Genomic DNA, 5,757 nt, shown 5'->3' on the forward strand with positions numbered 1-5,757 from the left:
ACTGTGGCAGCATTCACAGGGCCTGCATGGTCTTAAGGACGATGGCATTCTAGCACTGAGAGAGGAAATAGACATGATCCCCTCTCACTAGTCTTGAAGTTATCTCCCATTGACAATTGCTTGAAAAGGTAAAATTGTTTTCTCCATTTGGAATCTCAATGAGTATATAAGCAAGACTTAAGGAACTCCTTGATGGGGAATGTACTGTGTATGTTTATCTTATTGATTGTTGAATAAAATACTGTTTGGCCAATGGCAGCAAGTAAGGCAGGACTAGGAGTCAAAGAGGATTCTGGGAAATGTAGTAGAGAAGTGGTGCTCCAGGCAGGAAGTGACATAGCAAGGAGAAACAGGAAATGTCCCCCTTTCCCCTTCGCATCCACCAGGTGCAGGATGTGAGCCACTGGCAAGGAGGGACGCCAATAAGGCATCTGATAAGATAAGTCTTATAAAATATATAGATTTATGATAATAAAGACTGAGCTGACAGATGATAATCCTAGTCATTGACCAAGCAGCTTTGAACCTAATATAAGTCTCTCTGTGCATTAATTTAGGCCCTAACTCTGGTGGGCGGCTGGTGTAAAGCACACACGTGGTGTTGGGGCTCGGCGGCTTTTGGCGGAAAGATTTATCATAACAACTCCTCATGGCCAAAACAAAAGGTATTCAATGGTTTTTTGGAGATGTTTTGTCTCATGATGCTTTGTTTGGGCATGTTCTTTGCCTTATATGGTTTTTGTTTATCTATTATGGTGGTTTTAGACTTCTCTTCATGGTTTTATGGTGTGTGTGTGTGTGTGTGTGTGTGTATGTGTGTGTCTGCACACACGTGAATATGTATGCATTTTTCATGTTTTTCTTTGTACTTTTAAATTTTCTGTTTGTCTGTATGCTTTGTTTTAGTCTGATTTTTTCATTTGTTTTATTGGCCTGTTTATTTTTTTAAGAAACAAAGAAACCATGTAGTTGGATGGCTGAGGAGATAGAGAGGATCTGTCAGGAGAAAACGAAGGAGTAATTGTGATCCGAATATACTGTTTGAAAAAATATTTCAATAAAAAGTTAATAAAATATTTTTAAAGCAGGAGAAAAAAGTAAGTATGCCAAAAATCTGATATACACATACATAAGAAATATCAAAAATTCAGTGAGAGAAATAACACTATAAAACAATTTTGAAAAAAAATATTAAAGTTTGTGCCTACAAGGTTCAAAATTGTTTTAGTGCTGTGAGGAAAGACAATTATCAAGTGAGTTGAATGGCCTACTGACTTTTGACAAATAGGAAATGATAATTCAAATAGAATAACAATAAATAATGTTTTCAACCAATCATAATAGAATAATTGTACATTCATAGGTTCTTTTAAAAGAAACTTTATACCTCATATAAAAACAAATTTGGATGTATCTGGGACTTCATTATATAACTATACAACTCCTAGAGTAAGATAATATTCAGGAGCTAAAGTTGTATAAGGAAATCTTAGATAAAACAACAAACAGTGTCAAAAAAAATGTTTTTTGTAGTGTTGTAATGCACAGGAAAAGTCAAGCCATCTACTGGAAGGCACATTTTTATATTTAAGGGTTTTTTTATACAGTATGTTTTGGTCTTATTCTTTCCCCTCTCTAAACTTCTCCCAGATGTTCACTACCTTATCCAGGTAACTTCATATTCTTTCTCTCTTATAAAAAAAATCAGAAAACTACAACAAAAATCACCAATGAAACAAAACCAAAGAATATAATTTTGTATTGGACAAGTATTCTTGACCGTGTGGCCTAAGATTTAAAGGTCAAAATTACAACACAGGAATGATTTCTAGGACATTTTAAGAATACATTTCAGAAATATAGGCAAAAGTACACATAGGACCGTATTTCATATGATTAATAAGTGTGGGTTAAAGTTCTACTTATTAGAATGACTGCAATGAAAAATAATAATTAAAACCAGGTGATTCTGAAAATACAGGGAAATTGGGGCTTTCATGCATATGCTTATGGACATAAAATAGTGTAGATACCCTAAACAATACTTGGCAGGTGTTTTTATAAAACTAAACATGCACTTACCACACAAACTAACAATTGATTTCCTCTTGGATTTCTGCCCATAGAGATTAAGGCTTCTATTCACACCAGAACCTATTCACAAATACTAATATAAGCTTTATTTGTGAATAACCAATAGATACTGGCCAAATGTCTTTCAGGGTGTCGATGGTTAAAAAAAATTGATAGAGTGTAATGTAACACTGATCAGCAATAAAAAGAGACAAAATCTTGATACATGGAAGTACTTGTTATATTCTACAAAGAATAAACCTATATAGTTGAGGACAGATTAGTTATTATAGAAATGTTAAGGAGTGGGGAGTGGATGATGAAAACTGAAAGCAGTTGCATTAAAGAGTTTCTTTGTAAAACACCATGATATCATCTTTTAAAATTTACTTGCAGGAAGCTGTACAAGGGATCAAGTTTCATAAAACTATATATACATATACAAATGCATGAAAAAACTAGTGAAATCTGAACAAATTACTGACTGAATGTGGAGGTCATGAAAAATTGGTCAGTAATAATCACTTTGTGAATACACAAGGGAAAACATTCATTCAAAACTAAATGTGTAAGGAATTCTAGGGGTTGCTGACATCACTCACTTGTATCTTGTGACTTCACTATAAACTTGTTTTTGAACACATAACATGTATGCCTTTCACTGTATATACTGTCAAGCCACATGATGCCAAATATTGTTACCTGAAATGCCTCAGCTAAGATTCAAGATCATTGCAATGGTTTTATTCCACACACAAATTTTTGTTTCTTATAGATGTATAATGACTTATTTATAGAAAAAAGTTAATATACTCTTCCATCTTGCAGATCACATGACTCTTTCTTTGAACTGTGTAGTGTTACAGTGCTTGATTTTAAAGCAGCTGTTTGAGTTGCTGACTTGAGTTTCATAAAAAGTTATTTCATTAATTTTGGCTGGGAATTACGAATGAATTTCAAACTATTTCTGAAATGACCCTAATGTACTTCTAACATTTTACTACTTATTTATATGTGTTGATAATTATAAAATAAATGTATCCATTACCTTTGGAAAACATTGTAGATGCTCTACAACCCGTCATATCAAATATTCATCTATAATTTTATTATTTATTTAAAAATTAAAATGCATATCCATATCATTGGAATGCAGATTTGCTTTTGTCTTTAATGATAAAATACATATATATCAACTAATTTAAAATTAAATTTCGTTAGAATATATTAGTACCAAATGTTTGATTTGTATAGCTATTTTATATGCCTATATACCTAGGACCATGCAAAAATTACTCATGAATGCAAATGAGAACTTTCTTAAGATTCTCTGGTTTAATTGAACACATTATACCAAAGCCATTTTACTGGTTTTGATATGTACTATAGTTATATATATATAGGATGCTATAGGTAGGAGAAACTAGCAGAAGGCTTAATGGAGCTGTGTACCTGATTCTTTGCAAATTTTTTTGAGTCTAATATTTCAAAATAAGATTGAAAATCACTGAACAAAAATAGACAATCTTGGATACTTCATCAGTGAGAACTAGGTGATAGAAAACATGTAGAAGCCAGGCGGTGGTGATGCATGCCTTTAAACCCAGAACTCGGGATGCAGAGGCAGGTGGATCTCTTTGAGTTCAAGGCCTTCCTGGTCTACAGGGTGAGTTCTAGGATAGCCATGGCTGTTACACAGAGAAATCATGTCTCTAAATTATAAGCAAAACATGTAGAAAGAAAACATCAATACTCAGTTGAGAAATACAAACAGAATCCATGGTGAAAGTCCCCACACACACACACCTGTTACGCAATTACTCTATAAAATTGTGAGAATGCAGGTTGTAATTCCTTCTCATATTTTGGAAGAATTTTAAAATAATGAAGGCACTGTCACTCAGAGAAATATTTAGCAGTTTCTTATATGCATGTGGCCTTGCAACCCTGATTCTAGCTATTTCCTTTAGGTAAGAGAAGATTTTTGCTCACAGTAAAAGCAGTTCCTGAATAAAGGCTTTTTAATAGCTAAAACTATCAAATCAATGCCAATTTATTTACTATATAAGAAGTTACAAATAAAACTAATACTTTCATATTTTGTATAGTATGCTGGGATTTTTGTGCTGAGGGGGATAAAACCATCAAAGATAGGTAATAGATGTTGTCACAAGGTAAGAAAGTCAGATCAAATGACATGGAAGTGTTTCAGAGAAAGACCAAGAGAGAGTAGGTAGTAACCACTAAGCACCTGCCCACAGGAAGAGACTGCAGTCAGAAGGAAAAGCAAGTGTTTAGGTCTAAAGTAGAAATAAACTGATATGTTTAGAACAAAGTAAAAAATAATGAAGAATGGAACGAGGATATTGGAGCAGTTTTGCAGAATAAATGTGTTTTTGAATCTCTACAAAAGTTACCATTTTTTCTACAATAAATGTGAAGGCTGTACCTCCTTTCTGGAGAAAAAGTACCATTTCTGTCTTACTTGATCCACTGCTCTGCAGTTATTTTAGGTTGTTCTATGGCTTAGATTGGATGACTATTCCTTGGTTATTCATTGTCATTTTTTGCAATTGCAATTGGTTATTAAATTATTCCTATTTTTAAATTCTGTTTTTTTCTGTGAAGATCTTACTTCATGAGCTGCTTTCTACTTTGTTCTTGTCATTTTGATGAGTCTTCAGTGTTCTGGTGTACCACTGCCAGGTGGGATGTTTGATTTTATTAGGAATATGCCATGGGTTGTACGTAATGAGGAACACATATTCTACTTCATTTGAAGAACAAAATATTAAAGGTCACGAATTTTCATTTAGAAACAAAAGCCCACAGTTTTCTTTAAAAGGTCAGACTTTTCAGTTTTAGGAATACTTTTTAATTGATACTCAACTGTTGAAACTGCTACTTGATGGTAAAACCATGAGCTGTTTCTTAATTTAAATTTCTGAGGGCCTAAACTTAAAGCTATTTCCCTTTCTCTCCTGCAAGACTCAGTGCTGAATATTGGTGAAATTCATGAGAACTCCCTAGCCTTAGCAAAAGAAAAATGAGGATGATAAGGGATGATTCACATGGCAAATCCTTTTTCATAAAAAAGTTTCAGCATATGAATAATGATGTGCAATATAGACACCATTTATTTCACTAAGAGCTAAAACAACATGTGTCAGGAAGATAAAATTCCATTTTGTCAACTTCTAGAGCAGGAGCAAAGCACTGAATGAACTGACAGCCACTTCCAGTGCCAAAGGAAGAAGGCAGAACTTTTTCTTGGCAGCAACAGGAAAAAAAAACGAAGAAAATGAAGTATAACCTCACTAAAGGAGAAGGGGAGTCCTTATAAATCCACTTAGTGAATTTATCTCTGTCTCTTCAGACTGGACAATTCTGCCTATGTGCCAGACAGATGAACTGCTTTCTTTTTACAGGAATAAATTCTCATGAGAGGGATGTTGCCTCTGGTTCAGTATCTAAGTACAGCAAAGTAGTTGGTTTTTTGTTCATTTGTTTTTTTGTCATTGTTGTTGGCATAATTATGTGTTATTGATATTTATTTATTTGTTGTATATACTAATGGGTTTCACAAAAATAATTTCATGTATGTCATATAATTTGATGAAATTCATCCATCTCCTCACACTTTATTTTCCCTCTTTGCTTGATATAAGATAGATAGATAAATAG

At 33.4% G+C, this 5,757-nt stretch overlaps 1 long non-coding RNA gene across 1 annotated transcript; it reads left to right on the forward strand.

Annotated features, from left to right (window-relative positions):
* Positions 1-541: 541 nt before the first annotated feature.
* LOC113837647 lies at positions 542-5,355 on the forward strand. Its single transcript, XR_003488323.1, has 2 exons — positions 542-665; positions 5,275-5,355. It is a non-coding gene; the product is annotated as an uncharacterized LOC113837647 (long non-coding RNA).
* Positions 5,356-5,757: the final 402 nt, after the last annotated feature.

This window comes from Cricetulus griseus, chromosome X, assembly GCF_003668045.3.
Source record: "Cricetulus griseus strain 17A/GY chromosome X, alternate assembly CriGri-PICRH-1.0, whole genome shotgun sequence".
Classification (NCBI taxonomy): Eukaryota; Metazoa; Chordata; class Mammalia; order Rodentia; family Cricetidae; genus Cricetulus; species Cricetulus griseus.